General features: G+C 43.1%; 1 protein-coding gene and 1 pseudogene across 1 annotated transcript in view; one reads left to right on the top strand and one right to left on the bottom strand.

Moving 5' to 3' along the window:
• The window catches only part of LOC125450601 (uncharacterized), a 506,390-nt gene that overhangs the window by 172,183 nt on the left and 310,902 nt on the right, over positions 1-23,305 (top strand). The gene's annotated exons all lie outside the window — the stretch shown is intronic.
• On the bottom strand, positions 1,385-12,525 carry LOC125446344 (zinc-binding protein A33-like; annotated as a pseudogene).

Raw genomic sequence — 23,305 nt, 5'->3', positions numbered from 1 at the left:
TGCACCCACCCCCCACCATTATCTGAGTGGTGGTGAGATCAAGCTGGGTGTCATCAGCAGAAGTGTGGTAGCTGGTATGTTTAATGATGTGACCAGAGGTAGTTTGCGGCTGTGAAACAGGAAGGGCCGAGAACAGATTTTTATGGGGGTTCTCGAAGTTATAGTATGGCAGTGAATGTCTGGCTCTGCCACGATGGGTAAGAATGGAACCAGATGAATGGAGCTCACGGCAGCTCTTAGTGAAATGATTGACCAAGTTCCTGAATATCATCTGAGGTTAAGGTACTTAAAAGAGAGACAATTGCATAGTGCCAGTATAATCAATTTAAACTTTATTTGTAATACACATGGAACATACCAGCAAAGCAGCAACATGTCACAGCAGTAAGAAGACACTGTACAACACTCCCTCCCTGGCACAGTCTTACTGAACAGGGTATAGTGATCAAAATGATTGTCCCTGCCCTGGGAACTACACCAGCAAAGGCTTCATCTGTGGAGGACTCACTGAAATCTCCTCCAAAGTGTTTGATTCCAGAGAGTCACTTGGTGATGGGTAGAACTGGAACCAATATTTGCACACTTCTGCAACCACTTAGTTGCAAAATTATGCACATGATTTCTGACTCAACAGCCCAAGTTTTACAGACAGTAGGAACTGCAGCTGCTGGAGAATCTGAGATAACAAGGTGTCGAGCTGGGTGAACACAGCAGGCCAAGCAGCATCAGAGGAGCAGGAAGGCTGACTTTTTGGGGCCGAGACTTTGTTTCTAATTCTCTCTTTTGTGAAGAAGTCAAAAACGAGGAATTCTTGATGTAAAAGGGACAGTCCTGATCCACTCAGACAAAAAGAAAAATAATACTATCAAAGAAATTTATATTGAAATAAAATGTCATTTCTGTTGATTAATGACACATTCCCATTAGGAGGACACCTGATCTGCCTGAACGCCTCCATTCCATGTGGTCAAAGATCAGGAGTGTGGAGTTGAAGTGGAGTTGAAAGGGAGCTGCTCTTCAGACAATGGGAGAAGAGAGCAAACTCAGAAAACCCCCTCTGTACAGATATGAGATGATATGAAGGGTGTTTCTGAGAGAGTCTCAGGATGGGAACCAAGTTCCTGTGGGTGGTTTCAGGGCCTGCCACCGATGAGGAATTCCAGCTAAACAGGGGTCAGCTCGGACGGGAGAGCTTCACACACCTGAGCCCCATCAACACCGTGACCACAGCCAGGGCCAGGCACCGCATGAAGGTTCTTGATGGCTTTGCCCGTGAGCTGGAGCTTCTCCAAGGACACATGTCGGACTTGTTCTCCCAGTGACATCCAGCCCACTTCCTTGACCATCCCTGACTCTGGTTAACATGGCAGCCTGGGCCTTCTCCTCAGCCAGTGACAGGAGCCCTTACTGTTGTGACCACAGTCTCGATTCCCTTCTGTCCTTGCTCAGACCCCGGTGCTCTTTCGAGCAGAGCAGACGGAACCAATGAGCAGCAACAACACCAAGCATCAGTCAGGGTCCCGCTGGTTCAGGGTCCCACTCCGCCGCAGGCACCAGCTCACACGGTGACTCAGGGGAAAGCCCCATCCCCAGAACCATCCTCTCCATGGAACCATCAGAGAATGGGACCTACCTGTCTCCCACTCAGTGATTCAGTGTGTAGGATCTTCCCATTCCCCACTCAGTGAACCCAGTGTGTGATCTTACCCCCCCCACACACTCAGTGAACCCAGTGTGTGGGATCTTCCCTTCCCTCACCCAGTATGTGGGATCTTCCTCTCCCTGCACAAAGAGAGTCTTTGTTTGGATGTGGGGATAAATGGCTCATCTTCCAGGATTGTTACTCTCTGAGGACAGATTTTCAGGGGTTCTGTTTTCATCCCCATCAGTGAGGCCTGGACTAAAGTAAGGATAGAGTTTCCCCATGAATGTCCCAGTGAAAGTGTAGATACGGGTCTTGTTCTCTGAGTTATAAAAGGACACTTCTCCTCCCTCACAATCCAGACAGACTCCTTGGTTTCACGTTTAGATTTAGCCAGTTGTTAGACCAATACTTTTCCCCTCTCTCAGCACCAATGTCCAGTATCCATTACCCAGAGAGATGCCACTGATTTGCCTCTTTCTATTAATGAATTCCTTGGCCACACCCACATTCCACTCAGTCTTGTTCCCCACCTCCACCACCTGGGAATGTTTCCCTGATGTGAATCCCTCTGATCCCAGGACCTCGACATAGTAATCAAATCTCTCTGGATTGTCGGGAAGCTGCAGCTGTTTCCCAATGTATCTCACGGAGCTCAGGTCCTCAGACAGGATAAGGTCAGGATGGGTTGTATTAGGGTCCAATGTGACTGGAACTGGGAACAGAGTGACATGGATAAAATACCAGTCACACTCACTGTAACTCTCACGGCCGCTTAGTGACTGGGAAAGTCAGCAACGATCCAGGATTAGAAATTCATCTGCAGGGAAGAGTTTAAACAGCGCTCAGGGAAATGGGAAAAGACAGATGGAGGAAGGCATCACCACAGTGAGGTAGACCCTGGAATTAGTCTGAGGAACCCCCAGTACAGAGAGCATGTGGCGAGACAGAGCGAAAGAGGAGGTGTGTGGCAGAAGGAGAGCGAGAGACAGACAGACAGACAGACAGTGTGTGAAACAGAGGGAGTGACTTGCAGACTGGCCCAGCTCTGGCCCAGAGCTGTCCACTCCAACAGGACTTTTATCTCAAATCTGCAGCCACAGACATAAGTTTAAAGGGAAGTCTTCTGCAGGAAACAAACAGTCACTTGTGACCAATGGCTTCTCTGTGTGGAGTCCAAGCAGACGTGGAGAAAGGAATTTCCATCTGTGAGGGACATCTGTGAGTAAACTGTTGGACAGTGAAAGATTTTACTGTTTTCACTGGCACCCAGTGCCCTTTATTACTGTCCGTCGCAATCCAATCTGACTGTTATAAGAGATAACAAAGTGTGGAGCTGGATGAACACAGCAGGCCAAGCAGCATCAGAGGAGAGCAAAAGCTGACGTTTCGGGCGTAAACCTTCTCATTATCTCCAATCTGACTGTTGTTAGGGAGAACAATAAAAGAAGGAACAGGATCTTATGCCAGAATAACCAGATGGACTTTGTCCCTCAGTGAGAAAAACATTCAGGTAAACAATGGATGATCCTAAACTCACAGCTAATCTCAACTATCCTGGAGAGCCCCATACTTGACTTGTACAGGGCCATTGTGAAACTGAGTGAGTATTCAGGACAACAGATGAGATGCAATTCTTATGTCAGTGGATGTTGTATTGTGGAAGATGGATAAAGATAAAGAGAATGCTGGATCAATGATCCACAAAGGGAGGTGGAAGAATTCTGGCAAGATGGCGGCAGGGCAAGTTGCTCCATCTGGAACTTCACCTTGCTCACCAGTTCCCATTCCATTTCTTTTCTTTCTCTTTCTTTCTTCTTTTTCCTCTCTGCTCCCCCGACAACGCGCTCCCCTTTTAACTATCTACCGAAGGAGTCTGGTGACAAAGAGGAACAGTGTGGCGGGAACTGAACGCATGGACCATGGCCTGCAATAACAGGCGGTGAGAGTGGGCCAGTGAGGAAGCATCAGTGGCAAGAGCGGGCCAGTGAGGTAGCATTGCTGGTGAGAGAGGGCCGGTGAGGCAGCATCGGCGGTGAGAGGGGCCAGTGAGGCAGCAACAGTGACATCACATTTGGGGCAGCCCCTGCACCATTGTGGAAATGGGACTTGGGACTCTGAGATCTGGACTTTTCTTGCTGCTTTTTTGGCTATTAAATCTTGTAAATCTGGTTTCTGTAACCGAGTGGGCACCACTAAATGGCAACTTTGTGCATTTTTTGCTATGCTAATGTATCCCTATACATAGCATATATGACAAATAAATAAATATAACTCAGTCTAAGACACTATGCCCCTTGCCTCTGCAGGGAGTGTCCAGTGGTGGAGTTGGTCACTTGACTCTGCGATCAGCCAATTCTATTTTCACAGAAGGTTGACTGAAATGAAGTCTCATCAGTTACAAAGACAATTAAATATTTATTATTAAGAGACAGCTCCGTCTACTCATAAATGTGAGAACTGTTGAATAGCTGGTGCCAGGAAGGTCACACCCACCTGTATTAATCACTGTCAGCATCTTTTTCCACACTTTGTACTGCAGGGAACCCATGTACTTGCCAACATTTATTGAAAGGTAAACCTTCTGTGGCGCTGGGAGAGTTTGCTTCACTCTGAAACACGAGATAAAGGTCGGTTTTGCATCATTCCATGGTGTGGGAGGGATTTGTTAGGAATAGAAATCAAGTCAAGTAAATTTTACCTTTTTTAGCGTTTCCAGAAATTTCTGTGGAACAAGAACAGTTTTTATTGTTTGTGTTTAGAGAATACTTTAATCATAAAAAGCCCCTCAGTGGATTCCCCAAAACATTAACATTTTAAATTTCGGAAGTTATTGGACTGTCTCTTTCTGTCCTCACTGGATTGGGTTTCTCCACAATATTACAAATAACTTAACCTTACTACGCAGAACAACTCACAGAGATAAAATCCAATTGGAAATTCCTATGGATGTCATATTACTGGAAATAGTTTATTGTTCACAGAGTTACTTTCATGCTTCCTCGAGAAAAATATTTCTGAGATTCTACACAAGGGGCATCCAGTAGAAATCACTGACTCTCCTGGAAAGGGTAAAGCTGCAATGCTGGTTTTATGTTCAGCATCGGGACTCAAACAGTCCCCGAAACATTGTCTGCAGTTACACTCCAGATAGCGTGTTTGCCCACTCTGTGTAGCCTGGAAGCCTGAAGCATACAGAATGAATTATAATGACAGGGCACTCACAGTGAGTCACTCTGAGCTCAGTGACCAATCAGCTGAGTGGCAACTCGATTGTCAGAGGGACCAGATTTCCACAGATGTCAAACTGAGGTTCCACACACTCTCTCCATTGGATAGTATCACCACGTGCCAAGGTTCTACCTGTCCCTGGTGTTGCCAAGGATGGGACTGGCCTGTTGCCTCAGAACACTCCAAGTAATTGATCTGTTCCAGATCACAAGTCTTTGGTTGAGAAATTTGTGAACCACGTTTGACTACACATCCGTCAGGAAGTGGTCGGCAGGTAGCGTCATCCAGACCCTGAAGGAAAAGAAGAGGTTGGGCCCTTTCATGTGACTCCCTGAATAGACTGTCAAAGTCATTTGGCAGAATACCTCATCACCAGAACTTTCCAGGACATCACTTGGCTGGTGGCGAGAAGGGCAAATCATGTATGCCCAGACTTTCTGATTCACTGCACACTGCCCCCTGATGCAACTACAGAGAGGAATGAGACTGTAACACATCTCCTTCCAGAATGTGCCTTTGCCAAGGAAGTTTGGAGGAAGATGCAGTGGTTTTTGTTAAGTTTCATCACAAGCAGCTCCGTGACAGAGGACTCTGTGCTCTACGGTCTGTTCCCTGAGACACATGCCAAGACAATCATCAACTGTGCCTGGAAGACTTTCAATTCAGTGAAAGACACACCTTGGTCTGCCCAAAATGTATTGGTCTTCCACACAAGGAGTTGACCTTGACTGAATGTTGCAGATTGGCACATTTCAAAGTCCAGGAAATAGATTCCCAATCTAATTAATTCATAATCCTAAAGCTCGGGGCAGCCTGCCACCAAGGCGCAGTTCCGAGGTCTTCCTGCTGAAGGTAAATGAGAGTCCATTCCGTTATCGGAACATCGTGGCGTCTCAAATATATTTAAATATGTGGTTGTATGATGAAGAAATGTCTTTAGATGTTTTGTTGGAGAGAGTCAAACTCCAACGTTTGTCATTTCTCCATATTTATTTGTTCAGAAGCAAATTGCTTGAATGGCTATGTGTAGAAAGATATTTTTATGAATCAAGAATAGTTTTAAAATTAAAATGAGAGGTGAGGTAAATATATCCCAAGGCCCTGTTCCAAGAGGATCACTGGAGTCCTCTGTGTGTCCTGGTCAACAGTCATCTCTCATAGATTGCCAGAGTCTTATCAGATCATGGAGCTGCTTTTTCATTAGAGAGGCATGACTGGCTGTGATTTAACCTGAGGTCCACCTTACCTCAGTGAGGGGAGGAGTTGAGAAGGAGAGACTTTTATGGTAACCTCAGTCTGCAATGACAATTGAACCCATGCTATTGGCATCACATTGCTTTGCAAGCCAAGCAAGCAGCTAACTGGGCTTCACCAGCTCTCTTCAGCCATGCAATATACAATGGAAAATTAATATTATTAAGTTCTCAGGGGCTCACCGAACTTAGTGGGAATTACAGAAAACCAAATTGAATCTGATATAAATGATATAAATATAAATTGTGGGGGCACATCCTTCCTTTGCTCTGAACATTTATCTTTTAATTGCTCGGAGAAAGCTCTCTCTGTCTGTGTATCTGGCCCTGCAGAGAGTTCTCTTTCCTGGACAGAATCATTACCGTTCCAGCCAGGAGCATTATCATGGTACAGCCTGGCTGGACACTGCACTGTAGTTCCCAGTGTCTGACCAGCAACTGGACTGGAAATGTACACTGAGGGGAGAATGGTTTGACCATCCTGAGGGTTTCTCACTCTTTATGAAGTCAATTTTCCTCATCGTTTCATCTCATTAAAATCTTCTCTTCTAATATTCTCCTCCAGGAAACACAATCCAGATTATATCATTTCCTGAAAGACAGCTCTTGGGTGTGAGACAGAGAAAACGAAATGTCACAGGCCATTGGTGTGTTACTCAGTCAGGTTTATCTTCTACATTTCGATGACAGAATCTGCAATTCATCCAGACAATCTCAAATAAAAGAGGCAAAGGAGAAAATAAATAGTTACTGTTAAAAATGTGATGGTGTCCTGTTCCCTCAGTTTTTGCTCAATATCCTGAACAGTGACTGAAAGTGATGAGATTTCTTCCGTTATCTTCTCAATCCTCTCCTTCATCTCTTTTTCTCTTTCTCCAGTTTCAGATCTTCCAACATAATCCTCTCTTCCTCGCGGAGAAACAGGTGATTTTTTGAAATTTAGCTTTAATCTGTTCCTGTGCATTTGCACCTTGGTACTTTGGGAAAGAATAATAAGATTGAACAAAACAAATGAGGGGTTTGAAAATATTGTTCAGTCTGAGCAGTCATGGAGTCATTAAAATGAACATCACCGCAACAGGTCCTTCAGTTCCTGTTGTCTATGCTGACCAGATATCCTTAACCAATCTAGTCCTATTTGCCAGCATTTTTCCCAAATCCCCATAAAGCCTTCCTATGCATACACCCAAACAGATGCCTTTTAAAAGTTACAATCATACCAGCCTCCAGCACTTCCTTTGGTAGTTCATTCCATGCACACACCACCCTCTACATGAAAAAGTTGCCCCTTAGGTCCCTTTTAAATCTTTCCCCTATGTCCTCCAGTTGTAGACTCCCCTACCCTGGAGAAAAGGCCTTGGCTATTCACCCTATCTCAGCCCCTCATGATTTTATGAACTTCAATGAAGTCACATTTCAAAGCCAGATGTTACATGGAAAGTAGTCCCAGCATGTTCAGCTTCTCGCTATAGCTCAAACCCGCCAACATCCTTGTCAATCTTTTCTGAACCCTTTCAGGTTTCGCATGTTTCCTGTAGCAGGGAGGCCAGAATTGAATGTTGTATTCCAAAAGTGATCTATCCAACTTCCTGTACAGCTGCAACATGACTTCCCAACTCCTATACTCAATGCAATGCTTATATGTCAGTAAACTATTGATAAGAACATTCCCAATCTATTTAATTCATAATTTTGTTAATGTGTAGATGTGTGATGTTTAGAAACCTATTCTTTGTATTCACATTTTCAAATCCTGTTATAATTTAACAAAAATCAATCAGGCTCACCTCAGTCTTCTCTTTTCCAGGGAAATGGCTCACAACCTGTTCCATCATTCCCAAAAGTGAAAAATTATGAGATCCAGTTTAATTCATGCAATATCTATTTATAATATGGAGTCTAGAACTCTGCACAGTACAATTCTGAATGGCTACAGTTCTGTATAAAATGTGGAACAAAATAAGATTAAAGTGCCTGAAGGTGGGATAATGTTTTCTCAGAATCACTTTTGCAGCTTCTCATTCCTTCTTCTTGTCCTGAACTGGCTTCAGGGAGATTTGCGGTTCCTCCAGAACAAAATCATCAATTAATTAACACATTTTCAGAAATACATTCCCCCAAAATTAAACATCATTAACTTGAAATTCATAATCAGAAAGTATTTTTCCAGGATAATTATTACTCCTCATTTAGCAGCTTCTGAGGTAAATGTTCAGCGTGCTGTCAGGTATAAAGCTGACATTTTATCTCGGCCCTCATCCATCTGGATGGTAATGACTCTGTGTTTAAGAGGTGCTGCCTACAGAAATGAGTGACACAAACTGAGTGTCAGTGAGCAGGTTATTGCAACTTGATTGAAGCATTAGTAGTAGGATAGATGAGACAGGGAAGACTAGTTCGCGTTCAGTGACAGTTCAACTGGTAAGTGGGCACAGACTCAGGACCACTGAGAGAATGATTAGAATACATTAAGGATTAGATCCATGACCACTTCCATCCAGACGGACTGCGGCAGAAGATATATGGGAACATGACGACGTTCAAGTTTCCTTCCAAAAGTGAAAAGCATTTAGTCAAGTAGTGGCATTTATTTGGAATTTGCTGCCGAGTTTGATTGTGGAGACACTAGAGATGCTGTAACCTGCAAGATTATGGATCAGGTGCTGGAAGGTGGGATCAGAATGGGTGACCAGTGTTGAAATTTTTGTTTTATGGACTGAAAATATGGACTGAATAGTCTCTTTCAACCACAAATTTCTGTGGTTTTGTTGAATCAAAGTTGCAAAAGTAGGATGCGATAGCCTTCTCGATTTATGGCTGGGCTGTTATTACATAGATACAGATAATGTTCTCGGGACCTGTGTTCAAATCCCACCGTGACAGATGTTTTAATGTCTAATGAAAGCCATTGTTTTTTGTTTGGAAAACCCATCTCCGGCTCATGAATATCCTTTCGGGAAGGAAATTGCTATTCTTACCTGGTCAGGTCTATATGTGACTCCAGACACACAGTAATGTGGTTGACTCTTAAATACCCTCTGGGCAATGAGGGGTAGACAATTATGGAAAGGAAATAAATATTACCCCAGTGATGCCTTCATCCCAAGAATGAATAAAGGAAAAAAATTCTTTCTTCTTGGTGTTCAGTGAAACTAACAGTCAGAGAAGTGGTAAATGAAATTCACTTTGGAGAAGTGTGAGGTGATGCATTTGGATAGAATACACAATGATTTGTCAGATACTGAAAGGTGTAGAGAAACAGAAGGACCTTGGAGAACATGTCCACAGATTCGTGAAGGTAGCTGGACAGGCACGTGATGTTGTTAGAGGGACATACAGATATTTTATTTAATGGTCAGTGTATAAAATGTAAGAGCAGGAAGATTATGTTTGAACTGTAGAAAACATCAATTAGACCACAGCTCAAACAATGTGTCCAGTTCTGCTCACCACATTACAGGAAGGATAAGATCACATCAGAGAGGTATGTTACCATGGAGAATTTTACGCATCAGGAAAGATTAAATAAACCAGGATTGTTTCCTTTGGGATGGGGGAGATTGAGATCAGATTGAGATGTACGAAGTTATGCAGGGCCATAAGAGAGTGGATAGGGAGGACATATCTCCCTCAGCAGACAGTTCATTTATGGAGTTAGTGGAATTGAAGAAAAAATTAGAGACAAATTGAGAAATCTTGACACACAGAGAATGATGAGGGGTAAATATTCTCTGCCTGAAATTGATGGAGAGACAGAAACAGTCATCACATCTAAAACATATTACAAAGGTCCAGAACAAGAGCTGGAAGATGGGATCAGGACTGATGGCTCTCTATCAGCCAGCTCAGATACAGTTGGCTGAGCAGACACATCAGAGCAGGAATAGGTCATTCAGCCCCTTGTCCCTGGTTCATGGGAACGTGGCTCATATGCCTAACACCAGGCTCCGAAGGTAACAGCTCTATTTGAAACTTGGTCACAGCAGGACTTCAGCCTGGACGTAGCCACTGTCACATCAGACTTATCCAACAGGTTAAGGAGCAGTAAAGAATGGCAGCGGATCCAGGGCTAATAGCTTACCCAAGTGAGACATCCAGGTTGGTTAAAGGCACAGATATGGTCCGAGACAGACAGGCGAGTATTTTCACAAAAGCATTCTGAACTGAAAAGACCCAGATAATAGTGGGAAGGGGGAATAGCATACGCAGGGAAGATAGCTTAAAGGGTGTGGTTGGAGAAGTTGAAAGGAGCAGAGAGGAGATTGACAGTGATGGGGGCAAGGTGAGTAAGGAATGGTGTGAGTTACATGATCAGAGTAAGGAGCTGAATAGGATGATGATGGTGTTGTTGAGGGAGAAGGACTGGGGGAGTTGGACAAAGGGCAGTGTCTGGGTAGGGCTGGAATGGAGTGTTGGAAGGTTCTGGGCTCAGGGGTGGGGATTTTCAAGGAAGTCAATGCAAAATCTGAAATAGGGCACAGTGACAAGAGAGAAGAGCATGGCAGAGGGTGGGGAGCAGAGGAAAGAATCATCGTCATGTGTATTCAGGGTGGCTTATAGCTTATGAGGGAGGATTTACGGTGAAGGATTACAATGAGAATTGAAAATTCACCTTCTTTTCAATACATTCAAAATTCTGTCCCTCACAGATTGCATGGGGCAAGAGGGAGGGGCCTGAGCTCCAGAAGTTCAGTTCATGTACAGTTACGACAATCAAAATTGAAAGTAAGCTGGACATTGTGTCAGATACAAGCTATGAACTGAAGGCTCAAATGAAGTGCTCATTCAACCGTAAACACTGCTGTAAGATAGGCTGCCAGAATCCCAAACTCCCAACCAGGTTGATCATTACAATGAACTCCATCTGAGGGGGCAACTCATGTGCAATGGCTTTGAGTAGTTGAAGGGATGGAGGGAGGAGAAGGCTTGGCAGTGCTTTCATGTGAAGCCATACAGGAGTCTTCACTGCCCCCAGGGCTGTGAATCAGAATGGATCCTTCGGATATATTGCGCTTTCCAAGATTACAAGGCAGTTTCACTAGGACAACAAGAGACAGAGTGACAGGCCACATCCTTGGAATGCATTATAATGGTCAAAGTTACAAAGTTTTTTTTCACATGGGTTGTGAGAAAGAAGAGAATCAGTCATGGGGTGTGCAGGATGGGTCGCTCCATGTTGAAGAGGGGCCAGGGCAGGTTTTCACTCACCATGTGAGCAGCCTGCAAATGTCACAAAAGTTAGCGTGCTGAGAAGAATGAAATGTCAGCCATGGAGACCAGCTTCTACCTGCTTCCCTCAATCCATCTGTCTGATCTGGAACCAGGAAACAGTTCACACCTGGGTACATAGCATATGGCCTATCTCCATATTTCGATTCTTTATGATAGCCGAACTGTTGTTTCTTAGTAAATTTAATAAACTTAACTTGATAAGTTCTCAACCATGTACTTTGGATAATCTGGACCTCCTGAATGTTAAACCTTACACACCCTTGTTTTAAAATCTCTCCCTGGCTTTGCTTCCCCTTTTCTCTGGAACTTCTTTCAGCCTTACAATTGTATTCGACACCTGCTGTCGTTGAATTCTGGCTTCTTGAACATCCCTGATTTTAATCACTCCGCCACTAAGGGTGGCACCTTTAGCCATCGTGGCCGTGAGCTTCTGGAATGTTCTCTGGAAGATAAACCTGTCCCTCTTTGATCAAACTTCAGGTCATTGTCCTCATATCTCCTGTACTGACTCAGTGCCTAATTTTAATTAATAGCATTCCCGCAAAAGGTCTTGGGATGTTTTATTACATTAAAAGCGCTGGATAAATATTATTTTTCTGTTGATCTGAAGTGAAGCTGAGGCAAAGGGGAATCCTTCACCCTTGGTTCCTGATTTCTGGGAAAGAAAAGTTTCATCTGAAGCTTGAGAAATTGACGAATAATTATTGAGAGATGCTCAAGCCTGAATCACTGAATATTCCTGGTTCTGTACTTTACTTTTCCTGGTATCTTACCTTAAACTCTTCAGCAGCTTCTTCCGCTGGCAGCAACTCGTGGTTTTGATGATTTTTCGAAATCTGGCAATCAAGACAAGTGAGCTGATTATCAGTTTTACAGAAAAACTTCAGCTCCTCCTTGTGATGGCTGCATTCCTGCTGAATTTCACCAACTTTACTGCTTTTTACAAATGTCTCCACGATGTTGGAGAGAGTGCGGTGGGGTCTCAGGGTCCTGGAGGAAGTCTCCGTTCTACAGACAGGACAGCAGGCAGTGTCAGCTTTCTCCCAGCACTGGGTTATACAGGATCGGCAGAAGCTGTGATCACAGTCGAGTAAGACAGGATCCTTATACAGATCATGGCAAACAGCACAGGAAAGGTCAGCTTGCATCTTGAAGGATTGATTGTTGTGTTCTATGCTCTCAGTAAAATGGTGATCAGTGTTCAGTAAAACACTTCCAGTTTCATTTCCTGATTCCAGCAGCAATACATTAAACCACATTCCAGAAAAGGGCAGGGAAAAGTAGTGAGATAAATACATCACACAAAAACAAGACTCGTTCATTCATTTTTGATCAGGGAATGTGCCTGTAAAACATAGACATGTTTTCGTGTTATTCTTGAGGAGGACAAAGATGGGTTGGCAAATCTGAATAGGATTAATTTAAACTGTGTTCTCACAGGCTTCTGATCACAGCAGGAGTGAGTGTAATTGAAGGAAATTAGCACAGTGTTAATAAGATAATAGATTCCTTTCACTATAGAGTGAAACATTAAAGGTTTGTGCAACAAAGATATAGGGTATTCACCTGTGCAGGGCTGTGCTCAATTTGTAAACATCACAGCATAAATCTGATCAGGGCCTGAATGATGTGGAATATGACAGGAAATCTAGAGGAATCGTGTGAGAAATCCAGCAAGGCCTTTCTCCATTGTCAAGAGCAACAAGTCATGTTTTCCAAATGAGTTCCAGACTTAGACTTGACATTCTGGCTTGTGAGTGGTGAGATTCCTTTTAGTGTGAATTATTACCTGTTATCGATTTCATTAAATGTGAATCCAGTCTCATTAATATTCTTCCACTAAACAGGACACTGAAAATTCCTGACATGAAAGTCTGAATAGATACCTGGTAACTCCAGCTCACCACTCACTCCTCCGGGCCTCCATCTTGGGCACCAAGATCCCAGGACACAGTCCCAGCCCATAGCTGCACACAACAGGACATTGACATTCCCTGCCTGTTTATGTGTTTGTCTAAATGTCTCTGAAATATTGGTGTGGTATCTTGCTTCTACCACCTCGCCCAGCAGTGCATTCCAGGCAACTGCCACCCTCGCATGAAAACTTGTTTCACACAGTTTCTTTAAACTTTACCCCTCTCACCTTAAACCGATGCCTCCCTGTATTTGCTACTTCAACCCCTTAAAAAAGACTCCAACTGTCCACCCTATCCATGCCTCTTGTAACTTGATATACGTCTATCAGATTGCATCTCAGCCTCCGATTCTCCAGCCTTATCAATCCAAGTTTGTCCAGCTACTCCTTCCAGCTGATATACTCCAATCCAAGCAACATCTTGGTAAACTTCTTTTGCACGCTTTCCAAAGCCTTCACATCCTATCTATAGCACAGTGACTAATACTGCACAAAATAATCTAAACGTGGCCTAACTGAAGTTTTATACAACAGCAGTGTGAATAACCAATGCTTCAACTCAATGCTCCAACCAATGAAGGCAAGCATTCATCCGCCTTCTTTACCACCTTATCCACTTGTGTTATTTCAGGGAATTGGACTTTCACCCCAAGATTGCTCTATATATCACTGCTCCTGATGGTCCATGCCTGGTGCGCAAGGACAGCCGGGTCTCATTGTACTCCTGTTGTCCCAATCTGTTGCCATTCAGATAATAATCTGCCTTCCCGTTTTTGTGACCAAAGTGGATAATTTCACATTTGTTCACATTATGCATTTTCCGACATTGTCAACTTGTCGAAATCAAACTGAAGAATTCTTCTCACAGTTCACGCTCTCATGCAGCTTTGTGTCATTTGCAAACGTGAAGATATTACAGTTAGTTCCCTCATATGAATCCTTGATATGTACTGTAAGTATCTGGGATCCGAGTGCTGATCCCTGTGTTACCCAACTAGTCACTGCCTGCCACTTAGAAAAAGACTAACCATTATTTCCTGCCTGCCAACCAGTTCACTATCCTTGTCAGTACACTACCACCAATCCCAATGCACTTTAATTTTACATGTCAATCTCTTCTGTGAAATTTCATCAAGAACATTCTGAAAGTTTAAATAAACTAACCCCACTGGCTCCACATCATCAATTCTATGCAACATGCCCTTGAAAAACCCCAGCAGAATTTCAAGCATGATTTCTTTCGTAAATTCGTGCAGATTCTGTTCACAACTGTCACTGTTTTCCATTTGCTCTTCCAAAATTCTGTGGATACTGGAAACCTGATGTACAATATTGAAACCATTCAGCAAATCAGACAGCATTTATAGACAGAGAAATAGAGTTCATGCTTCACCTTCTCTCTGCTGCATGACTTGCTAAAGCTTTCAAAAATTTTCAATGAAAATACTCAGCTACTGTGTGGGAGGAGGTCAACAGGGCAGGTTGTACATGGCTGTGTTAGTTGTCTTATTTCTGGTGACTCTCCATATTAACAGGGAGATGACACTGGAGGATCTTGATTTGGAAAGTGGCAGGAAAATAAACAGTCGAACTGCAGACCAGTCAATACAATTTGTCCTTCTGATGAAGGGTCTAGGCCCGAAACGTCAGCTTTTGTGCTCCTGAGATGCTGCTGGGCCTGCTGTGTTCATCCAGCCTCACATTTTATTGTCTTGGATTCTCCAGCATCTGCAGTTCCCATTATCACAATACAATTTGGGTGCAATCTTTACAGTCAATTATCCAGGGAAAGTGTTTCAGCAGTTAGAAAAGCTAATAGAACACTTGAAAGTCAGAATTGATCTGTAAAGGCAAGTTGTGTTTGACAAATTAAGTTAAGTTCTTTGATGAACAAACAGGCAAGGTAGATCAGGGTCATGCATTTAGTGTTGTACATGTGGACTTTCAAAAGTTTTTTCCACTAAGTGGATTTGAACAAACTTAATCTATTGCTTAAGAGAGGAAGAAGTTGAGAAACTTTTTGTCTTGCACTCATCAGAACAAATGCAAGAATTTCAAAGTTTGAACATCACGACTAGGTGGGGTGTTTGATGGTGGATGGAACAAATAGCAGTTGATTGAAGTTTCAGAGCCAGTGTAATGTCGGATACATAAAGCCATATTTCCCAGTAAGCGGTTGAATCCATTTAAGCAGCATGACCCTTTGGTGTTTGTAATAGGTAGAGTACACACCATACCCATTCAGGCTGTGTTTGCAGGCCCAAAATAAAATGTGCACAGCTATATTTAATTCTGTAATTGAATAACACATGTTGAACAATCCCAACTGGCTCTGAAATTCACACATCGCATTGCTCAATTCTAAAGGACACAGAACATAATTTTGAATGGACACAGTATTCTGTTTGTGGAAAGTACCACTCAGGTTGCAGCTTTAAACAGCTTCAGTATACTTCTGTTCATATTTCAAAATTAAGCAATGCTTTGTTTGGAAGTTGTCCAAAGCACAGAAAACATTGTGCTGTGGTGACTATTGTTTTCCAGATGGACGGGAAGTTTCTCATGCTGATCCCCAGAGCTCGAGGCTGGATCGAACACTGATTTAAAGATTTAACACTCAGCTAGATTTCAGGATAAAAGCATCATTTCAATGTTTGCTGATGACAGAAATGTAGGAGCTAGTGAGGAGGATAATGAGAGAATTCAGGAGGACACAGACAATCTGGTGAAATGCACTGACTGAGGAACATGGAAATTAACATTCAGATGGGTTCAATAATCAGTTTTTGGACGAAGAATGAGAGATGGCATCAAAACTAAATGATGTAATTTCCAAAGGGGTGCAGGAATAATGGAGACTGAGACAGAACACAAACCTGTGGCAAAATGTGTAGAGAATGTTCTATAGCTTTTTAAATAGAAGCCGAGAGTGTAAGAACAAGGCAGTGATGTTAAATATGGAGTGTTGAAGTCAAGGCCTTGTTAGGAGTGTAGGGGTAGCTTTACTAGACTGATATCAAGGATAAACCCAGGAATATGGGGAATAGCAGTAGATGTGCTCCATTCACTAACTCCAAGGGCAATGACCACACCAACTTCATGTCCACTGATGATGGCATCAGACCGGAACCAGTCTTTCTGCACCCTACACACATCTGTGATTTACTTATGATACAACCATCTTGAGGAATCAGTTTTGCAGCTGCAGAAAGATCTGCTCCCCTACTTATCAAATTAGTTATCACTGTGGCTCCTCCAATCTGTACAGACATGCCAACTGCAGTGCCAGGCTCTTGGCTCCGACTGCATTCCCAGGTAACTCATCAGAATCATTAGTATTCAGAATCTTCTATCGACCTGAGAGGAAGATGCTTTCAGGGGACTCTTGAACTAACTTTTGGACTGCCTAATGACTACCCATTTCCTCTCTCGGTGCATATTGTTAAGCTGCAGAGTCACCATATCAACTAGTGTCCTAGCTACATCACCCTCACCCTTACAGATGCAAAACAGTGCTGCCAGCTCAAACATCAAAACCTGGAGCTCAAGCTGCTTCAACCGATGACTCTTCCTGAACAACTTGTTACCGAGGATACAGCAAACATCCTGGACCACCCACAAAACACACAACACATGGTATGTACAATTATGAGTTTGGAGAATCCCTGTTATTTATTTATTACTTCATTCTCATTGCTACAGTTAGGAAGCATCACCACTGCTGAGAAAAATCAATGACATTGCAAAAAGAAAAAGGAAATGTAAAGTTTTGATGCATCGCTCTGCCAGAGAAATATTACCCTGTCCTGGACAAGGAAGAGAAGATTCATCTATGCTGTTACCATTATCACAAATGGTCGTAACAAAATCTAAGTGGACAACAAGGAACATCTGTAAAGAAAATAACTCTCCATTCATGTTAGAATTAGCTGGATGTTAACTATCTTCATGAACTGAAATGGGAAAATTTTTAATGACCATTGCACAGGAAAGGAATCAGCGACAGCAGTTCTTTCAGATATCAATATTAGGGAGTACTGGAGGGTTCCTGGAGATACTTTTTCAGAATGTCTTGGCGTTGAAATTGAAGAGTTGTTATTTCAGTACATTTTCTTCATTTCCATCAGAATCTCAGATAAATTTTGGATCCCAAGCTTACATTCCCTTCGTTCTTCCATTAAGCATGACAATACAGACAGTTGGGGTGTGGATTTGCTGCTTTGTAACATAGCACAGGTTTCTTTCTACACCTGGCTCACAAATCATCCTTCATTGTCAAGAACAATCAACTCATCTTCTGTGCCGCAAAAAGAAACTGTTTCACAAGAGCTTTCACAATCATGAGCCTTCTGTCATGAGTGAATGACCCCTTCAGTCCTCAGGAGTTAATTTGGACAGTCAATTGGTTCTTGCAAGTTGATATGGGCCCTGATCCTTGAGAGTTGGGATAATCTCCTGGTGATGGCAGTGGCTGGAGTATCAACAACAATGTGGCAGCTTTGTATAGAGACAGAATGCTGTGTCTGGCCAGCAGTGGCTGGGGCTGCTGCAGCATGCTTCCTCCTTGGTGTTGCAGCCTCAGGGACAGTTATGGTGGCTTCAGAGTGACATGGTGTCCCATAGCAACATAAGAAATCAAGATGGCATGTATGGAACAAAAAATGAAATCTGTCTTAACTTTGTGTGAATGAACAAAAACTGAAGTTGCTGGAAAATCTCAGCAGGTCTGGCAGCATATGTGAAGAGAAATCAGAGATAATGTCTCAGGTCGGGTGACCCTCAGATCCAGGGACTTGGATTCAGTTCCATTTTCAAGCAACTGTCTGTTTGCAGTTTATATATTCTCCCGGTATCAGTGTGTCTTTTTTTGCCAGGTGCTCCAGTTTCCTCCCACATTCAAAAATGTGTACGGTAGGTTGATTGGCTATGCTAGATTACCCATAGTGTTCAGAGATCCATTCGCTAGATGTGTTAGCTATGGGAAACATAGGGTTACAGGGACATTATAGCAAAATGGGACAGTGTGACTTGTTGGGCAGAATGGTCTGTTTCTCCACTGTATGGATTCTATAGGATTCGAAGAATTCAACTCACCTTTTCCTTTCACTGTTATTGCCCTTTGGCTCTGATATTTTTGCCCGAAATTCTTATTCAATTCCAGACCAAAAACACTTTTGTTTCTACCTGAAGGAGTTTCCAAAAAGGAAAGTAGCAGGATCATCACCAACAGCTGTATTCCCTGATTCTGAGGAAGGATCACTGGAACAGAAATGTTAACTCGGATTTCTCTGAAAGGATGCTACCAGACCTATGAGCTTTTCTGGCAACTTCTGTATTTGTTTCTGATTTACAGCATCTTCAGCTCTTTCAGTCTTTATTTGTGAAGTATTTCTTTTTATGATTTATGCAATTAAAATGGCGCTGGATTATGGCAACGTATACATATTTTACTGCATTTTCCTAAATACAAGCAACAACACATTACTATGCAAGACTATGTCCTGGTGGGGATGCAAGTGCAGGAGGATTGGACTTCCATTGGGACAAGGGGACAGTTAAGGTCAAGAAACTGGAAAATGTTAAACTAACAAAGGGCATCGGAAGGGTTTAAAATGTGTGTCAGAATAGTGAATAAGGAAAGATGATCGAGAAATAACTCAGATGAGTGGAGTGAGGGCGACTGAAATGATGAGTGTAACAGGACAGTTTTGTCTGTGAATCTTGGGAAGGGAGGAGAAGCAGCTATTTAAGGGTATGGGGTAGACTCTCGGGTTTGGGACTGCAGAGGGAAGATCTTCAAATGAGATGAGGTGAGTGAGAGTCTTTTTCCTGGCAGGATTCCATGTGTGTTTTTATAGTTCTGGGACTGCATTTATTGGTGACAATCCTGCTAATTTCCCTATTGGAAATTCCTCCAGGCAAAAGCAACCATGGCTTCTGGTCTGGAATTGAATAACAAACTGAGGGAAAAATATAAGAGTTGTAAGGAAAGAGCAGGGAATGAAAGATGCTGAGTAGTTCTTGCAGGTGGAGCTGAAGCAACTCAATGGCTCCATTCTGTAATATAGACATTCCACTGTTCTATATTTGTTGTTTTCTTCAGTTATTCCTTACTACCATATCATATTATTCCCACTTCCTCTTCATTTGGTTCAAAATAACTACCTCCTGGCTCCCAAAAAATCCTCCATTGTCTACAAGGTACTAGTCTGAAGTATGATGGAATACTGTCCTCTTGTCAGAAACATTGTGGTTATGACACACTCTTAACTCCATCCAGGGCAAAGCAAGCCCCATGATTCCCAGGACACTCCTTTCACTGTTTGAAACATTCACTCTCTCCACCACTGATGCTCACTGGTAGCAGTACTTACCATCAACAGAATGCACCAAAGGAATTCATCAAGGTCCCTTAGGCAGCATCTTCCAAACCCACAAGCCCATCCTGAAGGACAAGAGCAGCAGACGGATGGGTAGGAACTCCACGACCTTCAGGTTCCTCTCCAAAGCACACATTAACCTGACTTCATTTGTGAGCTCTGAATTCTTTCTTTATGAGGGAATAAATCTCAGTCTCCAACTGTCTGGATAAGTGTCATCTCCAGGCAAATTCTCCCTCAGTGCTACACGGAGGATGAGGGTGTGGTATTTTGTTGCCATCCTGTCTTTATCTCTCATGCCATGCCCACGGCTTTGTATCGCTTTGAAGAATTTCGGTCTTCATGGCTCCCCGCCCCGATCACCAATAATCATAAGGCCATGATGACCTGTTGCCACATGAGGAGCAAGCTCCACTCCCTGGGTCACCCAAAAGCAATCAGCTTCTTTTTGATCCCAAGTGAGCCATAGCTTGGAGCTGAATTTCCAGAGACATAGTGCAGACAGACAAATGGATCTCCCTGTGTGAGCTGAGCTGGACAAACTTGGGGCTCCCAAAGTCATCCCAGACCCTGTGTACCCTACCCCAGGGATTCAGAATAGGACATGTGGGCCTGGTTTTCAAGAAATGTGCTTTCAGCTCAAAAAGAGGATGAGACTCATCCCTTCTTCCAGGAATCGGACAGCCCAGAACCAAGCCAAGCCAGGCCAGGCTTCAGTCCTCTGGATGTCATTCAATGCTTCACCAGGTATCCCAGTTCTGGGCTCGGATTTGGCAGATCTCAGTTGGAAGTTACAAAGTGGACATGGCTCATAGATACTTTGGAGGAGCCCACTTGGCTCATCTCCGTCCCACAATGCTTTGGAACTGTTTACAGGCCAAGAACCAGACTCTATGCAAATCTCATTTCCAGCAGCTATCACAGACACATTTTGATCCTCCCTTCATATTTCCTTCATGTGCTGGGCTCAGCCTGTCCAATTCCCCCATTCCCCCAGAACAGCTTGCAAATGCATGGTCAGAATCAGATTTTTCTCCAATTGCTCATGTTCCCCAGCGTTCATTCCCTCATTCACAACACTACTTCATGGTGCCCATGGGAAGAGAGGATTAGGTTTGGAATGACAAGTAGCCTGTTCTCTGGTCCCGGTGAATGGGGAGAATAGCCTCTGGCTCCTCTTTATCTTTTGAGCAAAGGGAGGAGGCAGTTTCCACGTGACCTTCAATGTTCCAATGGGACATTACCCCCTTTTTCCAGTGACAAACCTGGGGGTGCATGTTTCCTCCTTTCCAGGACGGTACCATGCAATGCCCAGTGGGTACACCTCTCCAATCCAACCACTCTCCCTTTCATAGCCGCCATTCCATCTCATCCTGAATGATGCCTAGACCTGCCCCAGTCCTCAACAACCACACACATCCCTTCTCCCTCATGTCATGCCCTCCAACACTAAGGCAACACACTTTGACCTTCATTTGAGATCCTGACTGAGGAGGTGAAGTGCAAGGAATCCAGGAATCCCTATCTGCTCCCATTCACTTTCATATCTCCTCAGAAACCAGACACGATTATTATCCCTCACTATTTTATGTATGGGTCACAAATGAAGCAGGCCCTTTCCTTCTGGGTTTTCCCTCTGTTTTTGTGCTTTTGAAGACACACTTTATTTGACAATTTCCAGTGAGCTCCCCAGTGTAATTTTCCATTGTATCCACACTGGCATTCTCCTCTGGTGCCCAGTGACCAGCTCTAGAAGGGAACAGCTTGTCATTTTGGACTCTGTCACTTGGATCCCATGTGTATCAGTGAGAGGACCTCATCCCACTTTGCCTCCTGACTGGGGAGATCTTTCCACAGAGGAGTTATGAGATTGCAATAGAATAATAGAATAATGACAAAGAGGAAGTGTTGGAGAGACTTAACATGTTTGATAGGGTCAATGGGCAGAGACAGAGAGATAGAACCCGGAGTTCTCATGCAGACTTAAATATTAAATGTCAAATCTTTGTCTCTATTCACTGATCCAACCAGACCAACAGTTTCTCCAACACTTTCTGTTCGTATTTCCAATCACCAGCATCTGTAGTAGTTAGCTTTTATATTATTACCAAATAATATCAAAAGCAAGCTTCGAAAAGAGGAGAAAATGAGAATCATAGGAGTATTGATAAAAAAGAATGCTCTTTCCAAAAAACAATACATATGGAGAGAGAGTGCAGTTTAAAATTGCTGCATTAGATGTTCAATTTGGAAGGCTGTAAACCAAAAATGCGATGCTAACTCTTCAGCTTACACTGGGTTTCAGTACTCAGCAAAACCCAGAAGGAATAACGATGTATATCTCATTTGCTGGTGGGCGTATTAGCAGGGATCTTGCAGGTGATGATCTTCCCATGCATCTGCTTCTCTTGTCCTTCTGGATGGACGTGGTCATGGGTTTTAAAGGTCTCAGGATTTTTTGTGAATTTCTGCAAAGTATCTCGGAAATGGTACATACTGCTGCTACTGAGTGTTGGTGTCGGAGAGAATGAATATTTGTGGATATGATGTCAAGGTAGAGAATCCAGCTTTACCCTGAATGGCATTGAGCTTCTTGAGTATTGTGGAAGCTGCACTCAACCAAAGTGTTCCATCACAATCCTGCCCTGTGTATTGTAAACAGTAGTCAGGTTTTTTAAAGTCTGGAAATGCGTTTCTCACAGCAGGGTTCCATGATATTGATGTGTTCTTGTGACAACAATCTTATTTGAATGGCCCAGTTCAATTTCTGTGTCAAATATGAAATAAGAACCACTTCTGGCACATTCCCATTCCAATATCCAGGTTGTTTATACAGATGAAAAATACAGTATTCTCAGTACTGAACATTGAGGAACATCAATGTCTCCCTCTCTCCAGTTTAAAAAATAACCAGTTATCAATACCTTTAAGAGGAGGCAGTGGTGTAGTGGTAATGTCAATGAAATAGCAGCCCATGAGCCCAGGTCATTGCCCTGGCTAATGTCTAGCAAGCTTTTCAGTTGTGAAAAACTGCTGATAAGTCCCAAAAATATTTCAATCAAATAGACTACTGGCATTGATCTGGGCATTGGGAATGACAATGAGACACAGCTCTTTCCATTTACCACAGTCTTACTTCCTAATATCTTGGGACTTATTCCAAAATTGGGAGGACTGTCCTCTGGAGTAGTCAAGCAACAGAAGATGTAAAAGGCATTCTGGGAGTGGGACTTCAATGTCCATCACCAAAGAGATGCCTTGGTAACACCATTACCAAATGAGCTGTCCAAGTCATAAAGGATCTAACTGTATAATTGGGTCTGTGACAGATGTTGAATAAACCAGCAAGAACAAAAAACATAGTTAACCTGACCGTGATGATCTACTTGTCATAAATGCATCTGCCCATAACACAATTGGAAGAAGTGACCAGCACACAGCTCTTCTGGAGCCAAAATCACATCTTCACATTAACAATTCCCTCTTTGGTGTTGTGTAGCATTACCACCGTGTTGAATGGGTTAGATCTCCAAAAGATCAGACAACTCAGAGCTGGGAATCCTTGATGTTCTGTGTTCAGCAGGAGCAGCAGACTTAAATTCAACCACACTCTATGACTTCTTGGCTAAACATATGCCTCTCACCACCATCA

The sequence above is a fragment of the Stegostoma tigrinum genome, chromosome 34, assembly GCF_030684315.1.
Source record: "Stegostoma tigrinum isolate sSteTig4 chromosome 34, sSteTig4.hap1, whole genome shotgun sequence".
Lineage (NCBI taxonomy): Eukaryota > Metazoa > Chordata > Chondrichthyes > Orectolobiformes > Stegostomatidae > Stegostoma > Stegostoma tigrinum.
Note: the sequence above shows the minus strand (reverse complement) of the source record. Positions and strands in the feature narration are given on the sequence as shown.